Below are 26,129 nucleotides of genomic sequence, written 5' to 3'. Positions count from 1 at the left end.
GGGATCCAAGGTGGATCCCCCTTGTGGAGTGGGATAACTGTAGCTCTACACCACTCAGTAGGCACGAACCCACAGGTGAGGCTATGATTAAACATGACACTTAGGTGAGGTGTCAATTCATATTGTAGTTCATGTAGTACACAGCCCGGGATGTCATCTGGTCCCATGGATGCTGTATTCTTAGCTTTGGAGAGTGTGTTTTTTACCTGTGTGGTCATTATTACCGGAATTTGTCAATCTTCCGGTATTGAGATGGGCCATTTAGGGGGTGAGAGGGGGGGGTGAAGTTGGCACTGAATCGATCTGCCAGGATATTGGCAATATCCTTGGGATCAGTATATTTAATGCCATTCTGTTTTAGTTCAGAGCAGATCTGAGCATTGACATTTAGATTCTTGACATAGTTATAGAATGCCTTGTGGTTGTCTTTGGAATCTTTGGCAATTTTATTTTCGTAACTAGCTTTGGAGGACTTTATGAGGGATCTCAGTTTCTTACTGAGGCTGGTAAGGGAGTTTTTTGCATCCTGGGATTTTCCTATTTTCTGCAACTTTGCCCTTATATACTTAGTTGCTAGAATAATGGCTGACCTTTACATTTTTTCTAAATGCTATTATGCCTGAAACTGAAATGGCTGCTATTATTTAGTCATTGCACTTCACACTGATTTACCTGGAGAGGAAAAAAAAATACCAGTAGATGCAAAATCAAGAACTGCTCAGAACAGTGATGCCTCCACAAATATACATCCTCCCCATACAAACACATACTCGTTCACATACTTTTAAAAAAAATGACCTTCCTACTTTCTCTGTAAGTCTCACATAGACTATAATGCAATAAATAAGTTAGCAAGTATAAAGTAAACGGATAAACTTGTTTCTTGTTTCTGTTCTAGATGTACAATTCTTTATACTATCACTTTCAGTCAGCTATCTCAGTCATCTGAGGCAGCGTTGACCAATAAAAACAGCTCCTTGATTCATACTGCAGCCCAGGGAGCCTCCCATTAAGTGAGATTTCTACTCCCTACATATTCACCTAGATTGCATGCAAAGTAAGATGATTTCTGTTTTTGTTTTCTTTTTTTTTTCCTGAAACTTGGAAGTATTTTGAACTCAGTACATTCACAGCGGCATGCAGGGAATTCTAAGGTTCATTAAGCAAAGTTAAAAAAAAAAAATGGTAGCATTTTTAAAATGTAAAATTAAAAAAAGTCAATGAAGCCAGAACTAGGATCCACCACTGACATGTGCCATAATTAACAGAAAACAAAGTGCAAAACTGAATTAAACCATAATTGCAGTCTACTGAAATAATCATGACGAGTAACTACTTATTAGCAAAAATAAAACATAAGATTAAACTATAAAATGACAGGCCTAATTATTCCCTGCCAGTTAAAGATATACGATACAAAAGTTTAAAAGATACACACATCTGTGCACACAGTATATATAATGCAATCGTTATTCTATATTACTGACTAATGGAATATAAACCTGACATCTTAGCACTTACTGAAACCTGGCTACAGCCACATATGACACTGTGAAATTATCACTTTAGGATACTGTACACTGTAATGTGATCGACTAAATAAAAGAGCAGGTAGTGTAGATATTATTTGCAAAGCTACTCGAAATGTAATTCTTTTTTAGACACATCTGATAGGGTCCATGCAAAGGAGCTGTCTCCTTTCAGCCATTAAAATTAACATAGTTAAAGCTCTGGGAGTACTATGTATCTGTACACCCTTGCCATCAAAAATTTTCTTGCTTAACCAACAATAACAAACTAGATTTGGAAGATATCAATATAGAGTGGTCACTTGTCACTTGTTTCATTGTGATTGACCTCAGAGTTGGTTCAGTTAAAGTAAGGGGTGTGATGTGAGGATCCCCCTATGTTTGGATGCAGCTTTTTCACACACAAAAAAATTCCAAAACCTGACATACCCCTGACTGGTGATGTAACCATGACTGCATCCATCTTCATGTCTAGTTGCGTGGAGTCACCTACCTTATTAATTCTACAGCCAGCACTGATGGCTTTTAAAGAGACAATGTCCTAGAGTGGGCACTTCCTTGCACATTAGGCAGTATATTACAAGCTGGCATGAAGGTTGACAACCTCAGTGATCATCTTCCTAGCTCAACCTCATGGGACCAGAGAAAAATAATCAGAATATTCTCTGTTGAAGGGACCAAAATGAACACCTGGTCTCCAGCTCTGAATTCCATATTTCTTGCATTACTGATGTACACTCCTTGCTGGGTAGCTAGAGCTCCATGTTTTCCCATACTATAGGCATTACTAATATTAGCTTGCCTTATAAGGTGGTAGGCATAGTGTGTTTTAAGTTACTTTTACATAGGGTTTTCTCATCTTCTCAACTTTCTGTAGCAGTGTCTATAAAGTCCTGCCCTATCATAATTCAGAAGGACTGAACTCACTCAAGGCTTGCTTTTTCTTGTCTAATGAGAAATAAGAAGTGTGATACTAACTGGTCCCTGTTTTTGCTATCCTTCTCAGTGGCATGAATGGAAATATTCATTTAAAATACTCTACCACTCCTTTCATCTGGTTCATAGGTTCACAGGTGTGTACTAGGCTAACGGCCCTGGAGCCCATATAAGCCTAGCCCAAGAAGATTCCCTGGCATCATGCCACCCAAAGTTAGTTCCCAATGCCCCTGTCAAGCAAGGCCACTGAAGTGATCCCCAGGGTGAACTTCCTATTGCCCACCCACTCATCAAGATTTCTCTTAAAGAGGGCCAGTGAAGTGCTCTGCTTGACGTAAATGGGAAGTTTGTTGTTCCAGAGTATGGGAAGTCTGAGTTAATAACCTGTCCCTCCAGCATGTTCTGTTTATTGTGGTAATGAGGTTAAGGTCCCTGGAGCGTGTGGCATGGATGGATTGGTATTTCTTTAGGTATAGCATATCTAGCAGCTCTGGGTCAGACATAGCTTTGTAGGTCAAGCGGAGATCGCTTCTAAGTAGATGATAAGAGACAGAGTATCGCTGGAGGTTTTTGAGTCTGTCCATATAGGGCATGTGTCTAAGGCCTAAGATCATCTTAATGAGTTATTTTTGTGGCCTTTCCAGTTGTTGTAAGTGTCTAGTGACATACATACCAAATGGGGCATTGTATTCTATAATAGGTCCAATGAGGGATGATTTGAGAGGGATTATGACCTCTTTCTTCCTGGAAGAGAAACATTTTGTAATGAGATGTGTCACATAGAAGGACTTTCTGACTACAGTGGCAATGTGGTTATCAAAGGAGAGGTTGCTGTCAACCTGTGCCTCCAGGTCTCTTAGCACAGCTTCAGTGTTTAGTGGACTACCTCCTATGTGGTAGTTCATGGGCACCGAATTTTTCCCAAGGGGAATGACAATGCACTTTTTGGCATTGAGCTTAAGGCCATGGTTCTGGCAGCAGTCATTAGTGGCAGTGAGAACTTTTTGTAGAATGTCTACATCAGTTGGAGAATCAATAATGGCTCCCAGTTTGCAATCATCTGCAAACTTGGTCAGCCAGAGTCCGTTTGTGTTGGCTTGAACTTCAGAGAAGTAGATGCCAAACAGGAGAGGACCTAGGATCAATGCCTGTGGGACACCACTTGTAACTGGTCAGATTTGGAGTCTGCTACTTTCACAGTGTGGGTTCTATCAGTGAGCCAGTTGGCAACCCATCTTATTACATAGGAGTTTATGCCTAGTTTAGTGAGTTAATTTATGATTCCTAAGGGAGGGATGGTGTCGAAGGCCTTGGCAAGATCTAGGTAGGCTGTGTGAACTATATTGCCCAAATCCACAGCTCTGGTGACAGACTCGAAGAAGTCTATCAGGTTGAGCAGGCATGATCTACTTTTCGCAAACCCATACTGCGTGGGGTCCAGAGTTTGGAGATTCCTTATGTCCTTATTTATAAGGTCCATGATGATGTGCTCCATAGCCTTATATATCAGGCTCATCAGGCTAATGGGGTGGTAGTTCCCAGAGTCTGTAGTCGCTCCCCCTTTGTGGAGTGGGATGACCGTAGCAGTGTGCCATTCAGTAGGAACAAAGCCTGAAATGAGGCTGTGATTGAACAGGGTACTCAGGTGTAGTACCAGTTCACTTTGTAATTCATGTAGAACACAGTCAGGGATATTATCAGGTCCCATGGAAGCTGTATTCTTGGCTTTGGTCAGTGTGGTTTTCACCTATGTAGCCATGATAATAGGGACTTGGCATTCCTCAGGTATTGTGACAGTCCATTTAGGGGTGAAAAGGGGGTAAAGTTGACACTGAACTTGTTAGCCAATATGTTGGCAGTATCAGTTGGTTCTGTATATGTATTGCCATTGTGCTGTAACTCAGAGCAGATCTGAGTATTGGCATGTAGATTCTTGACATAACTATAGAATGCCTTGTGGTTGTCTTTAGAATCTGCAGCAGTTTTGATTTCATAGCTAGCTTTAGAGGATTTGATGATGGAGCTCAGTTTTTTGCTGAGGCTAACAAAGGAGTTTTTCCAGTCTTGGGACTTCATCCCTTTCTGCAACAGTTTTTTCCTTCTGTTGTAAAGTTTGTTTATGGTGGGGGAACCACCAGATTGCCTTCCTTTTTTTGGAGGAGAGCGTCTTAGTTCTGTTTGGTATGGCCCCTTCCATGCACTTGTGTATGTGCTCATACAGTGCATTGGTGTATGATTCAGCAGTCATGCACCTATTTTCCATTTACATGGGTGTCTTGAAGTTAGCCACGTCTATTTTTAGAAGCCCAAAATTGACTTTGGAGAAGTTTTTTATGGTGATTTCCTTTAGGGGAGGTGAGGATGGGATGTGGATATCCATGGTTATTAGCTTGTGATCAGATCTGACCAGGGAGGAATTGATTACTGGTGCAGAGCAATGGTCACCCATGTTAGTAATGACCAGGTCAAGGATGTTTCTACCCCTGGTGGGGGTAAGAATGAGTTGGGCCAGGGCACTGAAATTAATGAATTCCAGAAAACATTGAGCATGTGTGTTGGCACATGAATTATTTTCCCAGTTATTGGAGGGATTGTTAAAGTCTCCCAACATAAGGGTATTGGGTTGTACCCTAATATTTTCCAGTGTGTTTAGGAATGTTTAGTGGGAATCTTGGGACATGGTGGGGGATCTATAGCAGGCTACAACCTGGATTGCAGTTTTACCCAGTGTTAGTTGTACCTGAAGTATCTCTGATGTGTTATGTTGGGCTATTAGTCTGGAGGTGTGCATATCCTTTATGAGTATGGAGACACCACCACCTTTAGTGCTTTGGTCCAGGTTTAGGGGCTGAAAGGTGTCGTATGAATTATAGCCTGGTAGTGCTGGGGTGCTCTCTGGACCCTTGAACCAGGTCTCGATACCTGCATAGATATCGATGTTCTCCATTTTAAGGAGTGCTTTGAGCAGGTGCATTTTGAGATTTAGACTTCTAGTGTTGAGTAGCATAACCCTCATATTTCATTTGCTTGCAGCTGTTATGGTGGTAATTTTGTCTTAAGGACATTGCCTAAAAAAGGCACTATAGGGGTGGCAAGAACCTTGGCCAGTAACTGGAATCCCTGGGATGACAGGTGCAGGCCATCTCTGGTGAAGCATCGAGGTCTGTCAATCATGTCATCCCATACAGACAGATACTGGATCCCCTTAGAATGACACCAGAAACTTAGCCAATTGTTGAAGTCAATCATTTTCTGCTTGTACTGTGGTATCATTATGGATGATGGTAGGATGCTACTCAGAGCTAGGGTCATACGTGCCTGGACTACAAGATCAGAGAGCTCCTCTATGTCTCTTTTCATGTAGTCAAGGGAGGTATGTCTCAGGTCATTCACACTAACATGGACAATGACAGAGTCATATTTGTACCTGTTGTGAAGTGACCTAAGTGTGTGCATTATGTGGTGGATCCTGGCACCTGACAGGCAGCTGACCGTTACTTTCTCCTTATTCAACCTAGTGAGTGGAGCATCAGTATGCCTTACTATTGAGTCACCTATGACTAGTGTATTGGGTAAGTTGTTTTGCCTTATGGGCTTTGGTTGAGTGGCATACTGTTTATGTGAGCTATGTGTCTCATGGTTTGTGCCGGGATGTGGTGGTTGTTTGTGTTTCTGCCTTAGATGTCTCTGTTGTTTGGGCAGATTCTTAATGAGAGCCTCCATGAAAGTAGGTGCTTGTTTTGTGTTAGTATGTGAGGGTTGTGGTGGTGTATGTTCTGGAGGGCTATGTGTTGAATGTGGTGTGGTGCAGGTGTTATCCTTCTCCTCTTGATTGGCTAATCCAGTCTTGGCTGAAAAGTGCTTGGCTTCCAATTTGGTTATATATGTGCATCTCTCACAAGTCATAGTGTTGGGAGGTAAGAGGAGAGGGTTGTCTGTGTACATGAGGCAGTTGCTGCGCTTCCTCAGGATGTCCAAGCTCACCAGGTTGACAGGAGAAAGCAAAGGAAACTGACCTTTAGACATGCTTGGATATGAGCTAAGTATATTATGTACTGAAGCCTTTTACAGGAAAAATGTCTGTACAGAGCACTGCCAAACACTTCAGGGGAAACCAATACGTAGACGCTGAAAATGTATGGATGATGTATTTAGGCAGATATTCTGAAGTTAGGAAGAAATCAAATAGCACTTACTGAAAATAAAGAATTAGCTTGTCAAGAATGATGAAAAGAGGGGAGTCACATGAATGGCTACTGCCTGGCTAATACTAATGCTGGTCTCAGCAGAGCTTCACTCTGTTGTGATACAATACTCCTTTGCTTCTTCTCTCACCAGAAGCAAAATGTTAGCACCAAACCCAAGAAGAGAAGCAGTTCACAGCCTGTTTGGTGATCTACAGTCTTGTCCCAGACGATGCAAGGGTCTGCAAGCTTGTAGCTTTTTTCTGATAGATGCCTTGAATAGCAACCAGACCAATCAGGTATGTCAAGCACAGACACTCACTCTCCAACCAGAAACAGTCAGGAATCAATGCATTCTGCTCCTCCTCTCACCAGATTAGAATATAAGAACAGATTCCAAGCTGTCACCTATAAAGCAGTTATTAAGCTAAATTTGTCAATAACTGATGTCGAAAATAGTGCAATCTGCCAGTACAGAAAATCGATGTAGCTGTGACCACTAGCCCTAATAAAAGTGTAATTTTTTATATAAAAGTAGAGATAAGGCAGGATCTTTCAAACAAAATAAAATGTGGTTTTAACTAAAATACACAGGCAGTATTTTCAGTTTTAAGTTGCTGGGAAACAATCTTTGATAATGGTTCTGTAGGGATTCCTTCTGGTTCAAATATTTAGTTTTTTCATCAGTGTTGCTCTTCACTTTGGTCTCCTAGAAATGCTGCTCTGGACATTAATCTCCCTTCACCTAAGGCAAGCCCTCTCTGCCTCTTACACTGCCATAAAAAACTAATTCTGCAAACCTTTTATTAATATATTTAGGCTCCTCTATATTCTTAAAGTAACTGATACAGCTGAATAAATGAGTGTGTACTTTTAAGAAATCAGCACTTTTTTATACATTTAATTTACCGGCATTATTTACGCATCTGTTTACATATTTGGAAGATCTTGCTGTACTCTTGTACTCATCCATTTGCTGAGAACAACCACACTATACTAATATACATTTGTATACATATATGTATATGTACATATATATATATATATATATATATATATATATATATATATAGAGGTTTACTATCAAAATTTTGAACCGTATTCCGTCGACTGCACTATCATTGAACACGGAAGTTTGAAAATGGTGGTAATATCGATGTCAAAAAAGCAATCTAGGAACGGGTTTTAACATGGGTCGAGGTAGGTGTTCAGTATTATTCCGAACTACAAACATTTCCCCTACCTGGACCCATGTTAAAACCCATTCCTAGATTGTTCTTTTGAAATCGATATTACCGTTTTCGAACTTCCATGTTCGACGATAGTACAGTACAGACAGTACAGTTGACGGAGTACGGTTCGAAATTTTGATAGTAAACCTCTAGATATATATATATATATATATATATATATATATATATATATATATATGTAATGTGAATCATTTACTTTTTGCCTCTGTTAATGCCAGACAGATTTAAGTGATATTTCACACCAAAATTTTAAGGGAAACGATGACAGTGTGAAGTTTGACCTCCATATTCAGTATGCTGTTAAAAACATCAAAAACTTGGCTCCCTATTTAAATCTAAACATTACTTTACAAAAAGAACAGAAAATCTATGGAAACTGTCTACATACTCCCAGCCCTTCTCTATGCTTCTCCCACTCTGGCAAACCTACAAGTTACTCAAAAACTCAGGTTCTAGAAATGATATAAGATAGCCAAAATCACCTGAAATCTTCCACATAGGATGCACCACCTTTCTGTTCTCAAACACCTAAACTAGATACAATTACCCTACTACCTTGCTTACTCACTGCACCTTGTAAGCCCATAATCCAGTCCTCTCAATGGTTCAGAATTTCACAAAATGCCCACATTTTTGCTTTATATTTTTGGTTTGTTCCTTATAAAAATGTGTGTTTTTCTGGCAAACCGTTAAGGACTGAAGTCACTAAATAATGACAGACATTTAAAATTCAGACTTCGTGTCCTTCAGAAAATACATACTATTGCAAAACCTGTTAATTAACAGCTTTCTAAGTTTGTAAGCTCAAAATTAAATTAGTCTCCAAGTTGGCGCATTTAACCTTCATTTTTCACTTTGCCCATATTTCTTGCACTAAGAATTTGAGAGGTGTGCCTGACCTACAAAAATCAAATGCCACTACCAACATACCAGGACCCTTTGTTCAAATGTCAAGCTGCTCCTCTCCATATATAAAAAAAATCAGCAATGCAGCTGGAGATGTCATATTAACTGCATCTCTAAAATATGGAACTCAATACATCTTGCTCTAAAGCAAATTAATAACCTTCTTACATTCAGAAATGAGCTGAAACAGTTCCTGAATAATTCCTGGATCTATTCATGCACAGCCCTAAAGTAATCCAGGATTCCTCCCCTAACAATTCCAGTCAAAAAAAAAAAAACAAAAAAAACTTAAAATTAAAATAAAAACACAAAGGAAAAACATGAGGCGTCACTGATATTGAATGCTTTTTGTTCTTTATTAATATCTAGAACTTCATCAGAATGAAAAAAAACAGGTGGTTTTCAGTCAATAAATAGAAATCAGCAGTAGTAAAACCCAAGTTTACACAATCACAAAAAATATACCAATATTGCCATGGTAATGGTAACGCTGTAACCAATAATAAATAATGTACTTTATTTTAATTGTAAGTTTAAGTTTTTTACATGTTTTATTAGTCATTAATTTCTTACTTCTACATTAGTTGGTTCTATAGTTTGTTGTATATATATATGGCATATATATATATATATGTTTGTGTGTGTGTGTGTGTGTGTGTGTGTGTGTATACACACATGCACACAATCCTTCTCTGCAGACATTACTGAACTCATAATTAATGTATAGTGTGTATAATTTATGTATACAACTGGTCTACCACTGATTATATTTCCTATGCCTCCCTCCCTCACACCACCAGGTTATAATTCACCCTCATTACATGTCCTTATCTACTCCAAAAGTACACTTCACTTCATTCCTTGCTTAATAAGTATTTTTCTCTCTCTGTTATCCCTCCATTGTGTCTTATTCTTTAAAGTGTGTTTATACTGTATTTTACTGTCACCTCAGGAATCAGTATCATTGGTAGCCAAGATGGCAAGCAGCTAGCAGCATAAACATTTTTCTCTGCCTCTTTTCAGTTATTCTGACAGGAATATTTAATTTTAGTACTTAAAGCTATATTCTCAAATATCATTCATCAATAAACAATTCTGTGTTGAAGTCAAGAAAGAAAACCACATGTTTGAGATTCTATTTGGTTATTATCCTGTCAGAAGTTCTTCAGTCAGATCTAATCATGAGTCACTCTAAAGCTTCTCCTCAGGAAAATATGATGAAGAAAGAACTGCAATCAATTATTACAAGTATTCAAAACATTTCAGTCAAAGTGGATACGCTGGAGAGTAAAATGGACAATATAAAACAAAATAGTAAGAGACAACTTGATTTACTTAATGAAGTAATTGAAAAACAGTCAGATCAAATTACATCCATAGAAGAAACAGTAACTGACTTAGATGGAAGATGGAGAGAAAATAAGAACAAAGTGGAATTTCTCATGAAACAAAACACTTTTACTTTTGGGGAAAGTAGAAGATTCGGACAGCAGGTCCAGGAGAAATAATATCAGAATATATGGAGTGCCAGAAAAAGAGGAAGTTAACAGCATGGTGCAATTTCTGAATTCTTGGTGGCCAAACATTTTAAATCTGTCAGAGTCTTTCTTTTGGAGCACATAGAGCTTATAATCTGTCTCAAACACTTCTGCAATAAACTACTCCATCTACTCCAAGATCTATTATTAAATTCCTCTCTACACAAGATAAGGACTTGGTATTAATAATTGCCTGGTCAAATTCTACAATAAAAATAAATGGAAAAATCATTAGATTGGATAATGACTATACTTCCTCCGTGATCTCTAAGAGATAAGCCTGCATTCCATTAATTAAAAATCTGAAGAAGTCTGACATCAAGGCTCAACTTATCTTGCCTGCTAAAATCAAGATTTTTCTTCCTGAAGGTCAGAAAACCTTTAGCATATTTGATGAAGCTCTTGGCTTTGCACAGAAAAACAACATTTTAAACAAATCTGATGAAATGGATTGGTATCTAACAACTTAAAAAGACAAACAACTAAAAATGGACAACTCAAGAAAAATATACGGCCAGATTCATGAACGGCCAAATTCCATGCAGGAACAGTGTAGCAGCTGCTGTATGCAATATGGCCACTGTGCGATCCAGTATAGGGCTGCTTTAGCGTGCACGAGCAGCCCTATACTGTTCCTACATGGAATTCTGTTCAGTATGCAAATCACCTCATTTGCTGGTGAAAAAAATGCAAATGAGGTGATTTTGCAATCCAGCAAGCTGAACAGATTCTGTATAGGAACAGCTAGTAGCCAAATACATTTTTGCATCTGACAAAATGGAGGCATGATAGCTCATGAAAAGCATGTATTATGTAGAACAGAGAAGCTAATGGCCAAATATAAGGTCATTGGCATTAAAAGGCACATAAATATTATAAAAATAAAACTTTTATTTTTTTGGCTGATCTCAGCCGCTTAAGCTAAGGGCAGCAGCGTGCAAACACAGGGGTGCCAAAAATTAAAAAAAAGGGAAAAACTGCCTTTTAACAAAAATCTACATTTTGCCATTATAGTCAATGGCAGGCATAATGTAAACAAGGCAAGGGAGCACTGATTGCCAAGAGGAAAGGGTGTGTTTGGGAATTGTAACTATGGACCTGCATGCTTGGGTATGCAAATGAAGGGACCTATACTGAATCACAGATTTCTACCTACTGGAAGCCTGTACCTAACCATGCAGGTGCAAGAATAGGGAACCATGTAGGCAGGACAAGAGGATGACTTCATTAGGGGGTGTGTCATGCTTGGTGTAATTCTTATTGGAGCCCTGCAGCCTGTGTTTGCTCTTAGAGGAAGGGGTTGTGCCTCACATTGTTGAGCACTGTTTTCCTTGCTTAAATGGATAAACAAAGCAAAAAACAGGAAATAGCAGCTCAGTTCACATCTGACACTAGGTATGTGCGGCACGCCTCGGGGCTTAAACAGGAAGGCAATGGGAAGGGAATACAGCAGTAGGAAGGCAATCAAGGAGAACTAGCATAGCTTGCAGGTGAAATGTATCAGAATCAGCCAATTACACAGGCAGCAGCCCAGCACAGTATTATAAACTATGCAAACCCCTTTCACTCTTATTTTCCCACTAACTCTATACCACCGGTGTACACAGACGGGGAAATTTTACCTGACAAAACTAACAAAATGATAGGAACTTCTGTTGCTCTCATACATCAATATGTGCAAGAGGCTGAGGGTGGTGAGGATGTAAATGCTGATGACCGTCCCACAGTGAGGAGAAGGAGAAGAGTAACCTATCAGGGCCTACATGAGCTGGAGATAGTGGAGCACTATAGGGTGGACAGGGACATTCTACAGCAAGTTGTTGAGCTGTGCCAGCCCTGCCTCACACACAGAAGCAACAGAGGGTAACCCATCCCAGTGGATATCAAGGTACGTGTAGGCTTATGAATACTAGCCACAGATACCTTCCAAAGAGCAATTGGGGATATCATGGGGATCTCACAGGCATCAGCATCCAGGGTACTCCACCAGTTCCTGGATGCCATGTCAGCACATGCTGGTGAGCACATATATTTCCCCATCACTCGTGAGGCGTTGACCAGCAATATGCATCTCTTCTACCAAATAGCAGAATACCCTGACGTAATGGGTGCTATAGACTGCATGCATATTCATATCAAAGCACCACCCGATGAGAGGGGTAGGGTCTACATAAACCGCAACGGCTTCCCCTCCATCAACTGCCAAGTCATGTGCGATGCCCAGGGCATTATTTTGAATGTGTGTGCTGGCAGACCTGGAAGCTATCACGACTCCCACATCTGGCATATGACACAGCTGTACCAGTCATTTACCAGTGGGGACATCCCATATGACCACCTAGTGGGGGATGCTGGCTAAGCATTGGAGCCGTGGCTAATGACACCCCTCAGAAATGCATACACACCTGAACAAGAACTCCATAATGAGGCACACGCACAAACCAGAATCATAACAGAGCATGTGTTTGGGATGCTCAAGTCATGGTTCCACTGCCTGGACATATCCGGTGGAGCCTTGCAGTACTCTCCAGCTACCCGTACACAAATGTTCATAGTATGTGCCATGCTGCACAATATAATCCTGTGGAAACAGCTGCAGCAGGAACAGCACAAGGCAAGACCACAAAGACCCCCACCATTGCCAAGGCCAGCACAGGCACAGAGGGACTTGGAGGAGGAACCACCTGAGCCTGCCCATGTATGCAGAAGGAGGCATGCCCAGTATGCCCAGGTCTTGGTAAAGAGGCAATGCATACACATACACTGGCATGATAGGGACCCAGGGAATGACACCTCTGCCTGACTCACACATACAGTAAAGGGGATGCCAAATATGACACTACCTGTCCTTTACCATGTATAAGAAGTGTACTATGTGCATCCGACATAGTCACCCTTCCATCACCGTCCTCAATACTGGCCCAGCCCCAAGGTAAGTCACTCTTCCTATCAATTACTGAATGGAGTAGTATGTTCTGATAGTTGTATCTATGGTATGGATGTGAGCATGCATGGGATTTGGGTGGCTGAATGGGATGGCAGCAGATACTGGACACCTATATGGGCAGCATGAAATCCATAACAAATACTGGTGTCAACACACTAGGCAGTACTAGACAAGGTGACAAATCCCACTGCAGTACATGTGGTGGCCCAAATGTGTGTCCATAGAACACACACATGCATGTCAATGAGGCTCACATACCCACCACCAGCCTCAGCCAGAAGGACAGGTGTAGATGACCATAAAGAAAGGCTGGGCTAAGGTCTCCAATTGATGGCAATGGTGAACAGCTCCCCTCCAGACCAGCACAGACAGACTACAACAGGTCTGGCAGTTGTATACTACTTCTGTAGGGTAAGAAGTCTGAAACTGAAATGTAGATCAATAAAACCTAAGTTCTGTACTCCACTGATATGCCTCTAGTCTGCATGATAGGTCAGAATACTAAATGATGTGGAAGCCAACAGAGTACCTGACATACCAGTACAGTCATAGCACAGTTTACAGTTGTCAGGTGTGCCCCCCACAATACTATGTAGAAATGCAGTAACATATAAGTGTGAGGAGTAGTATCAGTGAATCACAGATTATCCAAGCTGGCCCAATCTGCAGGATAGATTGTTGCATGTGTACAATATGCAGGGGTCTGTGTGTTAGGTTGTTGTGTGTTCAATACTGTCTGGAAGTGGTCAGCATGTAGGCATGGAGGGTTGTGTCTCTGTTGCCTATGGGCAGTACTGTGGTTGACAGGGCCATGTTCTGACAACTGCAGTGCCAAATGCAATGCTTCTCAACAATACCCATGTCAGCAGTCATCCATAGTCACTGTCCAGATGTGAATATCTGTCACTGTCTGACATACCATGAATATGGGCCCATACATACACACAGTACACAGGTGGAAGTACCCAAGACAGGGTGCATAAAATTTAACTGTCAGCTGGACATAACATTGGAATTGTACAGACAGGTTAGCAGCACATTAGTTGTCCGTGTAGTATGGAATAGTGATGTAGTCTGGCCAATCACTGGCAGACCACAAAAGGCACAGTTATGAAGTAATAAGAGACTGCCTATGTTTCTGCACAAGGCAGCATATGGGGAATGTCCCAGGTATATCTGTGAATCAGCTGCAAGTAGCTTCCATATCACACATGCACTCAGCTTATCCCACCATCAGCCACAGGTTTATCACAGGCTATATCCTTGCTGTTGGGAATGAGTACAGTATGACCTCATTTCTGTATGGGAATACCCACAAAATGCAGCATGCTGAAGAGCTGTCCTATGGAGGTGTGTCCCTAGCTGTAAGCAGCACCCTGTGTGCATCCAGACCAATGCATCAATATGGACAGGAACTATTTCCATTAACACCTTGCACACATACCCTATCTCCCCAGGGGAATCCACTGGCTCACAGCCTGGGAATGTAGGAGTGACAGAATGCAGTGGCTTGCTACAGATGGCCTGCATCACTACAAAATGGCCTACAGTCCTCTGTCAAAGGCTTCTGCCCCACTTGTAGTGCCAATGTATGGTATCTCATGAGATCACAACTAACAACCTAACACAGTCAACAGAACACAAATGCAAGGCCATGTTGACACATCCCAGTATCATGCCCCCCATTTCCTACTGCATGAACTGTGGACCAATCCATAAATACCGCTGGGTGAAGGGTCAGCTATAGAGATACTTCTCAGATATTGCTCTCATAATGTTAGGAAGAGGATAGAATAACAGAGTGGGTGGTGTAGACACATGGATTTCATGGAGTGTGTAAAGTCTGAAACTCTGATGTGTGCCCATACTATCCTTGCCTGGAAACCCAGTAATGGGTGGCTACAAACCTGCTCATAAACCACAATGTGAAGGGGAACTGACCAGATATATGAGCCCTGCCTCTGGGTAACCTGGGTGAATCTATACAGCTGTGAGGTATGGCCACAGAAGGATATGGCCATTCTGGTAAGTTGATATATGTACAAGAAGGGGATCCTCAGACACCATAGTACCAAAGTGCTGGATTATTTACACAGACCCATCAGCAAGTGTCTGTAGCTACCCCTCCAGAATGGCAGGAATGTGCAAGAATGTGTAGGCTATGGACCACAATACTGGGCTCAGCTTCATTCACCTTGTATTTCCCAGTAAATAACTGTGAGAAAATAATTATATCTGTCAGTAATCGATGACATAATACATCACAGTGTAAAGCAGTACATATGTCTGAATATCTCTGCTAATACCAACCATGTAACACAAGCAGCACAGCCACCAGTAGTTACAGTATCTCCCTATCTGTCACCCATTGTGACTCCATATTGTCAACCTATCTACAGATATCCTGCCGAAACAGGTCACTAGCTGTATGTGTAGAACACCAAACCCTGGACTGGAGTACAACCCTACCTGGAATGGATTCACCCACTCAGTACAGAAGGTCATACTGGGCATGCTGTGAAGCCCATGTCTGATAACACAGTGGACTATACATATCTGTCATTCGCAGATGTCTATGAACAGACATCAAATTGTACACCATTCATGCTTCACACACACAGGGGATAAGAATACTCACATATATCCAAGGCTAACACACTATAATATGTCAAACATACACACACAGAGATGTGGGGAAGTGCGAGACAGACAGTGACAGAGAAATTTCCATTATGAGTCTTGTCCCACCCACTACACATCCAATTGACCGATATCATATGATGTGCTGATGTCAATCACTGTACACATTTGTTTTGGTAGCCCTCAGCTCTATAGTGCCTGTGATGCTTGTGATAACTGTGTAACACGATTGTACAAATCAATATTCATGTAGCATATGTATACTCAGTCCTGTGAAATGTGAAGCTGCATGTGACTGTGTGTGTGTGTGTGTGTGTGTGTGTGTGTGTGTGTGTGTGTGTGTGTGTGTGTGTGTGTGTGTGTGTGTGTGTGTGTGTGTGTGTGTGTGTGTGTGTGTGTGTTTTCAGAGGAATGATTTATGGCCCATTCACACACACTGCACTTCCCATTGCCTATGTTAGCACTCCTGCTGATGTCAGTCACCTTGAAATAAACCATAGGCCAAGTCTTAGCCCTATAAGCTCTGTGGTGCTCGTGATAACTGTGTAATACTGTAGTGTAGCAAACTAGCTTGGTAAGAGTTCTAATCCTGGTCCTGGCAAGTGTGTGAAGATGAATTATTTTGAGGCCATTCACACCACTACACCTGCCATTGGCCTATGTTAGCATGCCTGCTGATGTCAGTCACCTTGAAATGACCATTTGGTCAAGTCTCAGCTCTCTAAGCTGTGTGGTGCTCATGATAACTGCATAATACTATAGTGTAGCAGACTAGTTAGATAGAAGTTCTATTCCTGGTTCTGGCAACTGTGATAAGGTGAGTGTGTGTGTGCACGGAGATGAATGATTTTGAGGCCATTCACGCCACTACACCTGCCATTGGCCTACTTTAGCATGCCTGCTGATGTCAGTCACCTTGAAATAACCCTTTGGCCAAGCCTCAGCCCTGTAAGCTCTGTGGTGCTCATGATAACTGTGCACTACTATAGTGTAACAAACTAGTTAGGTAGGAGTTCTAATCCTAGTCCTGGCAATTGTGATAATGTGTGTGTGTCTTTGTTGGCACCGGATTTTGTGGTCATTTACACTTCCCTCACCCCTCCTTTAGCACTGCAGCTGATGTCACTTACCTTCAAAGATACCTTTGGACAGCTCTTCCACATTTAAGCTGTGTGGAGCTTGTGATAACTGTGTAATACCATAGTATAGCAAACTAGTCAGGTAGGAGTTCTAATACTGGTTCTAGCAACTGTGATCATTTGTGTGTGAGAGTGTTTGCGTCTTTGTTGATACCTGATTTTGTGGTCATTCATACTTCTTACACTTCCCTCACCTCTCCTTTAGCACTGCAGCTGATGTTACACACTTCCAAAGATACCTTTGGACAGTTCTCCAGCATGTAAGCTCTGTGGTGCCTGCAAAAACTGCATAACACTGTAGTACCAAGACATAGCTTGATAGGGGCTTGAAACACAGTACTGGCAAGGGTGTGTGTGTGTGTGTGTGTGTGTGTGTGTGTGCGTGTGTGTGTGTGTGTGTGTGTTTGTGTGTGTCAGCAGTATCCTGTGTGGGTGTTGGTGTGATTGTGTAATAACAGGATCCATTGCAGTGTGGGTTTTGCTACATTTTCATACTAAGGACCCATATATCCCAATGTCACATTACAAGGCCAACAGTTGTCAAACACCATAGAGGTTGTTGTAGACAATCCACAGCCATAAATGTATATATAGGCAACCATTATAATACCCAGAGATCTCTCTCCACCCACAGACCATACACAAACACACTTGGCTCTTTCTCTCATCCTTTATTTCTTTCCATCCGTCTCTCTCTCTCTCTCTCTCTCTCTCCCTCTCTGGTAGGTGTGGAAAAATGCATCTGTTTTGCATAGGCAGGATCTTGACATTGGTAGGTAATGCTCATGATCAGCTGATGGCCTGTGCATGAATTGGAGTCCTCCACCTGCTAATTGCATGTGGAACAGCTGTGGTATCATTCCTATAGCCAATTGCATGGAAACATACTCTTATAAGTAAGCACTGCAGGTGTGTGTTGGCCCTTCTCCTTCACTGTGAGCAGGACTTCATGTGGGTGTTTGACAAACAGCATCACAGAGGGTAGTTGGAAATATCTCTTACAACAAACACTGTGGAGACAGCCAACAAACTGGAGGGAGATGTTCCAGACATGGGGACAGAATGCAAGTATTGCTGTTCTGCATATGAAGTAATGTTGGTTTAACAGGGTTTGCGTGGATATGGCTGTCCTGCATGATTTAAAGTCTGGCATGACAATGTTATGTGGTTGAGAAAACTCACCTGTAGGGCTGTCTGCAGACTGGCCAGAGTTTGGAGTCCTAGATTTGATGTGTCACTCACACGTTTTCTGTTTTTATAAATGTGTGTATATATATATATATATATATATATATATATATATATATATATATATATATATATATATATATATATCCTTTTATGTGTAAACATGAGTGTTGTATGTACCTTCTCAGATATATCCCACCATATTAATCTGAAATGTGTATATTTACATATAAGAACACGGCTGAGTCAACACTATTTTCACTTACAAGTACTAAACAATTGTAGTAGTCAAAGCAGTTGTTCATGACTATTCAGTTTGTGTACTGAATTATATATTTGAAAAACCAACAGACATCCTCACAGCTCAGATGGCTTAGTGCTGTGACTGTAGTTTACAGGATCCTGGGTTCAAGACCTGCCTGGGCTGTTTATTTTGTTGCTGGGCAGAACAAGGGCTGATGGCGACAGGGTGAGTAAGGCACTTTAAAGTGGCTTTAAGTGGGTTTGCGTGAAGCTAAGCGGCGCTAACATATGGTAATCAAATACGCACTTACACCATGTAGACTTCCCTCACCAGTGCGCAAATCTGCTTAGCATTTACATTTAAGCAATGCTTACACCTGCTAAGCACAGCTCAGCCCTGGTAACCAGTGATCACATTCCAGTCTGATAAAATAGCAGGGTAATGACATCTTTAAGAAGTGTATTTCATTTCCTGTACATAACATGCTTCTATGTGCTGTAATTACAGTTGCAAGGGGTGTGAGTATACTGTATGGGACACCTGGGTATACATGGGTGGTACCACAATCTTTTCTTTTTGGATTTGTTTCATACATGGGTAGTATCCCAGGTTATATGCAGTCACACTTGCATGTTACACCAGCTACAGTGCACTGGTTGACAGAAATAGTTTAACACATATTGTATCATTATGTTAGTACTTTTAACAGTGCTTTTTCAAGTAAGAGTAGATTGCAGATTGTAGTACTGGAACCATACATCCCTGCATACAAAGCTGGACTCTGAGTACTGAGTATCTTGTTCTTGGTGTTTGAGCTATATGTTTATATGTATCTCCTATTGGATATTGATTTGATATGTTGATATTAACTGTCGACTACTATGTTATTTGGATGTCATTGAGGACTGCTGTCATGTAGTAATGGCATACCTTTCAGTTTCAGACGTGTATCTTGTAAAACATTCATCCTACTGCATAACCTGTTGACTATCTACTTACTGTCTCTCCACTGTACAGATGTACAGAAGTCAGGCATTGCTACGGTCGTACCATTATGTAGGTGCCCGCATTGTATTGTTCTGTGGGCCTGGACACTGCTGCTAGTTCCAACATATGGGATATTCCTTAATGTGGGTCTTGCCCCATTTCCTTGCCTGTGTGAGGGACATTATAGAGGCAGTGGCCTACAGATTCACATACAGACATGCATAGGAAGGTCCCAGAAATAATAAGCAGGAAGCCCCATACTGTAGCACTATCATGATGCTAGAGCCCATCCTCACTGTCATCATCATCATCATTATCATCATCACTACAGAAGAGCATGGTGAGCTACCCCTACAGTCACCTCCAATCATAGCATCATTAGTTCATTTTACATTGGCAGGTTACATATAGATACATATTTCACTTGCTTTCTTGTACAGAAACAAGGACTCTGATGCCTTTGTTTACAGTATCACCCTGAGACAAGGCTCTATACTTAATATTAACTAGACTTTCAGAGTTTGAATGACACTGACCAGTGACACATCACTGATATCAGATAAATTTAGCTGGCAGACTAGATAAATGAGCTTTATTCCTAACCCATTTCCCATGCACTTTGACAGGCACATCAGTTAACACAACCAAAGTTTGCTTAGTGAAACCAAAAACAAGTTATCTTGCTAGCTGCAGATGTTTCAGATTAGCGAGGTAAAACTAACTTAACCAAAACATTAATAAATATGACCTGCATACTTCTATGATGTTCATATAAAAGATGAGTGCAAAAGCACACAAGTATTGATTTTAAAAGATTGAAATTGACAGATTGCTCCATGGATGGCCCAATGGTTAAGGTGTTTGCCTTACCAACACAAGGTGCAGGGTTTGAATCTCACAAGGAATAATTGGCTAGGCTTAAAATGACTCACAAGGGCAGTTATCTAGTACTAACCTAAGACATTTATATTCAAATCTGTATTTTACAGTGTTGTACTATATTAGGCAGCAACATGAAGAATACTCTCCGAGCAAAAATGTGTCATGTTTTTCAGATGTTATTTTTCATTCAGTATTGCATAAAATCATTATTTCTTGTTAACCTTTTTAAGCAGATTCTCTTAAGTTACACCACTGACAGAATGGAAGACACTGACGTCGGACACCATTATCAGTGTGTAGATACACACCGCGCATGTACACACACTGCTACTAGATGCGATAGATCAATACATATTCTGCTTTGAGATGCTATGATTAATACACAAGTGGAGGAATATGACTGTGAGCTGCTACATTCAAATATATCTTACTCTTAGTGGCAACAGAGTGGATGAAATTACGTCTACTTAGTACACACACCATAAGCAAGCTGTTCAGATGCTGCTAACCTAAGTATCTGTGACTGAGAGCTGCTGCTTACAAATTACATTAATACATTACACACATACAAAGTGGCCTGAATAAGCTACATGGCATGGAATTAATGAACCACTCATATACACACACACACACACACACACACACACACACACACAGACACACATAGTACCTTGTCCTTGCAGCTGTAAAATGGACTGTCATGGAAGAAACTCTGATGTGATACTCCATACACAGTACCTGGGGATCCCCGGCTCACACACTGTCTGGATCCTGCAGAAAATCTCCCAGCTTGGCTTGAATGCATGGCTGCAGCTTAAATATGGTCAGTTGGACTTGGGTCACAAAAAGAATTGTAACTTCTTGATTTGAAATTGCTCGCACACAGCATGCATGCTGCATACAATGGAGCTAATTCTGACAGGCTGTTCACAGAGATGACGTCTGCATGCTATGACATCGGCTGTAAAAGTTGTTTAAAAAAAACAAAACTGGGAAAATCAGAAATTAAGGGGTGGCACTCGGGAATAGTGGCACCACATTTTTTTAACCTCAAAACTGGTAAAAACCGAGAAATTCGGTACGTTTGAGAGGTATGCATACAGTGGGTGGCAATATGTCATAGAACAGGACATATAGAGACAGCCAACCAACATGAGGGACATATCCACAGATTTGTGAACAGATTCTGTGTCATCAGTGCTGTTATACACATGGTGAATTGATAGATTGACAGGGTTTGTGGGAACATGCATTTAGTGTGTGACGTCACGACTCACAGTGATATGTCTCTGACATACCTCCCCATTGGCATGCTGCCCACAGACTGGCCACATGTCTGCCTGCTATGTTTTGTGTGTTCACCAGACAGTTGGTGTCCTTAGTAAATCAATTGTGGACTCTGGGGAATGCAGTCAGTAAATACACACATCTATGGGTATTACCGAGGTCATATTCCTCATAAAGGATGTTACAACAGACCCAGTGACATCTGCAGCTGTCTCAATGTATGACACCAGTGTGCCCAATCTACCCCTGTGTTTGTGCCTCTGTTCCCACCTAGTTAGTGAGTGGGGAATGCTATCAAAGGCTTTGGCCAGATCAATGTAGGCTGTATGTGTCACCTTGCCTTCATCCACAGCTCAGGTGACTGACACCAAGAAATTGATCAGGTGGAATGAGCAGGGTATGACCTACCCTTCACAAAGGTAAACTGTGTGGGATCCTGAGTCTGCAGATTCCCATATCCCTGTGTATTAGGTTTATGATGATGCATTCCATAGCTTCGCATAACAGACTTGTCAGGCAGTTGGGGCGGTATTTCCCAGGGTCTGCAGTTACACCTCGTTTGTGGAGAGGGGTGACTGTAGCAGTGTACAATTCAGTAGGGACAAAGCTTGAGGTGAGGCTGTGTTTAAACAGGGCACACAGGTAAGGTGCCAGGTCACTCTGTAGTTCATGTAGAACACAGCCAGGGATATTCTCAGGTCCCATAGAAGCTGTATTATTGGCCTTGGACAGTGGTGTTTTAACCTGTGCTGCAGTAATACTGGGTGCCTGCTGGTGTACTGGTATTGTGAGTGGTCTTTTTGGGGGGGTGAGGGGTAATGTTTGCCCTCAAGATGCCAGCCAGTATACTGGCAGTATTTTTTGGCTCAGTCTGGGAGGTTCCATTGTCTAGTAGCTCAGAACAAATATTGCTATTGCCATGGAGATTCTTAACATAGCTGTATGAGACCTTGTGGTTGTCTTCACTATGTGTTCCAATTCTGTTCTCACAGATAACTTTGTAGTATTTGATGAGGGATTTCAACCTTCAACTGAGGCTGAAAGGGTTGATTTCTAGTCTTGGGAATTCACGTTATTCCATATTGGTTCCCTCCTTCTGTTGTACAGTGTCTGTATGGCAGGGGGCCAACAGATCAGCTTCCTTTTATTGAAGGTGAGGATCCTGGTTGCAGTGGGTATGGCAGTACCTATGCATTTGTGTACATGTTCATAGTGACTTGTTGTTTGATTCAGCTATCATGCACCTAGTCTCCATTTGCATGGCCACCTCTGTTGCTATGAGGCCATATTCAGCATTGGAATGGCTTTTCATGGTGGTTACCTGTGCAGGAGGGCATGGGAGGGCCATGGATTTCCAAAGGTGATTAATTTGTGTTCAGATAGAACAAGAGGGAGTTGTCTATTGGTGTCGAGCAACAGTCACCCATGTTAGGAAGGACAAGGCCGATGTGATGGGCATGTGCATTGGTACATGAGTAGCTTTCCCAGTTAATGCTGGGGTAGTTGAAGTCAACCTTTATGTGAGAGTTAGGTTGGACAATATCAGCCTCCAGAGTGTTTAGGGACATGGAGTGTGAGTGCTGGGACATGTTTGGGGACCTATAGCAGGCTATGACTTGAACCACTGTCCTATCTAATGAATATGGAAACACCACCACCTTTGGAGCTTCAGTCACAGTTCTGCAGCCAAGAGATGTGGAATGTGTAATAGGCTGGTAGTGCAGGGGTGCTTCCTGCTGCCTTTAGCCAGGTCTCTGCCACAGCACAGATGTCATAGTTCTCCATTTAAGGAATATGTCCAGTGAGTGCATTTTCAGATGTAGATGTCTAGTGTGCAGCAGCATGACCCTCAGATTGCATGTGTTTGTAGCTGGTCATATATTTCTGTATATATATATATGTATATATATATATATATATATATATATATATATATATATATATATATATATATATATATATGTATGTATTCACCTTTATATATATATATATATATATATATATATGCATGTTTGTGGATATATATGTATCTATGCATATAATATTTTATATATATATATATATATATATATATATATATATATGTGTGTGTGTGTGTGTGTGTGTGTGTGTGTGTGTTTGTGTGTGTGTATGCATTATGCATAGATTTGTCCACATATATGCATCTCCATACATACATACATGCTGGCAAGGAGCTCCTCCATTGCTGTAAGTAGGGCTTCTCTGGCTGGCCCCTCACCAGTAGCAGAATGGTCCCTCACCACCGCAGCAGCCCGTTGCCGTGCACGCCGAATCTGGTCAGTTGCTCTGTGCCTGACCTGTTCGTATGTGTGGCCATGGTTCCCCAAGGTGTTCACTCTCTATGTGAGGTCTTCCCAGAGGGCTGTCCTCTCCCGCTGGTGTTGCCAACCTTTACTGAAGAGGGTGTGGTAGTGTTCCAGGATGGTCTCAGTTATGGCTGCTGTCTCCTGGACATCATAGGCTGGAAGCCTCTGCATCACACCTGAAAGACATAAACAGGGAAAGAACACATCACTGGACATCAGACATTGTCCATAGTTCTTTACAGAGACTGCTCACTAGTAATGAGTATCAGTAGCCACAACATTACATCAAATAATACTCTACTACCTAGCAGAATTGTATGGACATGCATAACATTATGTGTAAGTAGGCAGGTTGCGCCTGATTAATGGTGAAGGTCAGGGTGCATGTGCTGTGCATATCCTTCTATACTGATGTTGAGCCGGGGGGGTTATGTTTGTCCTAAACATGTCCAAAGCTGGTTGTCTGTAGCCATGGTGTGTGTGTGTATGTGCTGTGGCTGACCTCCATTATAGGGTGGGTTGGATAGTTGCCTGTAAGACCACAGACATATGTGGGGATGGCCTTCTGATTGCCCTCAGTGGATGTGTCCTATTTGTACTCATACTCAGCATTACATTAATGCACCTGTGACCTACTATGCTCAATCAGACACAGGTTGACATGCTGCCCAGATGGTGACTGCTCCTATACATGTGGTGGTGGAATGAATAATACAGGGGAGTATGCAGAGAAAGGTGTTAGCAAAGGAGAAGTGGGATTGACAGACGGATGTAGAGAGTAGACATGAGTATACAGAGATGGGGTGCATGGCAAAGAGAGTGTTGGACATGGCTATGGATGTGGAGTCTGACATACAGATGTGGAGTGTGGGGTTGTATGTAATGTTGGACAGCACAGATGGTGTATAGGACCTGTAGCTATTGGCTAGACAGAGGCACATATCTAGTGAGGATGTGCAGCACAAAAGGGTGGTAAAGGAATATCGGTGAAACATACAAGCTAGGAGTGCATTTAGAACATATGGAAACATCACTTTGATGGCCTGTTCCATGGGGAAAATGGGAGAGAGAGGGAAGGTTGGCTGAGGTGGGTATGGTTAATCAGGAGGTGCAACAGATTATCAAGGATAATGTAAGGATAGCTATGAGGGGGTTTAACAGTGGAAAGGCTGTTGCTCCGGGTGACATACCTGTGGATGCATGTTGGTGTTTCTGAGACCTGGCAATGGTATTTTTAACTGGATTGTTTTCTGTAATCTTGGAAAGTGAGAGGATGTATGAGATGTTGGCGAATATGTATGGGTACTGCTTATATGAACAAGGATGGTCTGCAGAGCTGTGTTAACAAGTGAGGGATAACATTGATCAGTCACAGGATGAGGTAATGGTAAATGGTGGTGGCAGCTAAGTTGAGAACATGGTGATGACTGATGATATGCAGTATAGTTTCATACCAGGTAAGAGCGTTACAAATGCAAATGTTGATCCACAAGTGTTGATGGAGCTCTGCACTGAGGCTGAGATGCAGCTGCATTGTGTTTATGTGTACCTACAGAGAGCAAATTAAATGCTGCCTGGAGAGTAGTTGTGGTATTGTATGTGGAGGTCAGGGGTGCCAGAGGAGTCTGTCAGACACCACAGGATATGTAGGAGGCTAGTGTGACAGCAGTGATTTCTGGTTTTGACATGACAGGTGGATTTAAGGTGCAGGTGGGAATACATGAGGGGTCAGCTGTGTGTCCTTTCACATTTGCAGTGGTGAGGGACAGGTTGACAGACATAATCAGACAGAGGCCCCTGTTGACTGTGCAGTTTGCAGATGACATTGTGGTCTGTAGTGAGATTAGGGGACAGGTTGGGGAGACCCTGGGTTGGTGGGGTTATGTTGTAGAGCGGGGAGGAATGATGGTCAGTACGGCTAAGTAAGACTATATGTGTGTGTGAATGGGGTGGGGGTTAGAGGAATGGTGACAATGCAGGGCGTAGAGTTTGGAAGGTGGATAGGTCTAACTATTTGGGAACACCAGTTCAGAGTCATGGGCAGTGTGGGGGAGAGGTGTACAAGAGTACAGGCAGGTTGTGTGTGGTGGGGAGGGGAGTCAGGAGTTACTTGTGACAGACAAGTACCATTAAGAGTGATAT

The 26,129-nt window shown here is 41.7% G+C and overlaps 1 protein-coding gene across 1 annotated transcript in view; it reads right to left on the bottom strand.

Annotated features, from left to right (window-relative positions):
- The window catches only part of TMPRSS5 (transmembrane serine protease 5), an 819,938-nt gene that overhangs the window by 170,223 nt on the left and 623,586 nt on the right, over nucleotides 1–26,129 (bottom strand). The window lies entirely within an intron of this gene.

This window comes from Protopterus annectens, chromosome 8.part0, assembly GCF_019279795.1.
Source record: "Protopterus annectens isolate FY-2018-M chromosome 8.part0, PAN1.0, whole genome shotgun sequence".
NCBI lineage: Eukaryota > Metazoa > Chordata > Ceratodontiformes > Protopteridae > Protopterus > Protopterus annectens.
Note: the sequence above shows the minus strand (reverse complement) of the source record. Positions and strands in the feature narration are given on the sequence as shown.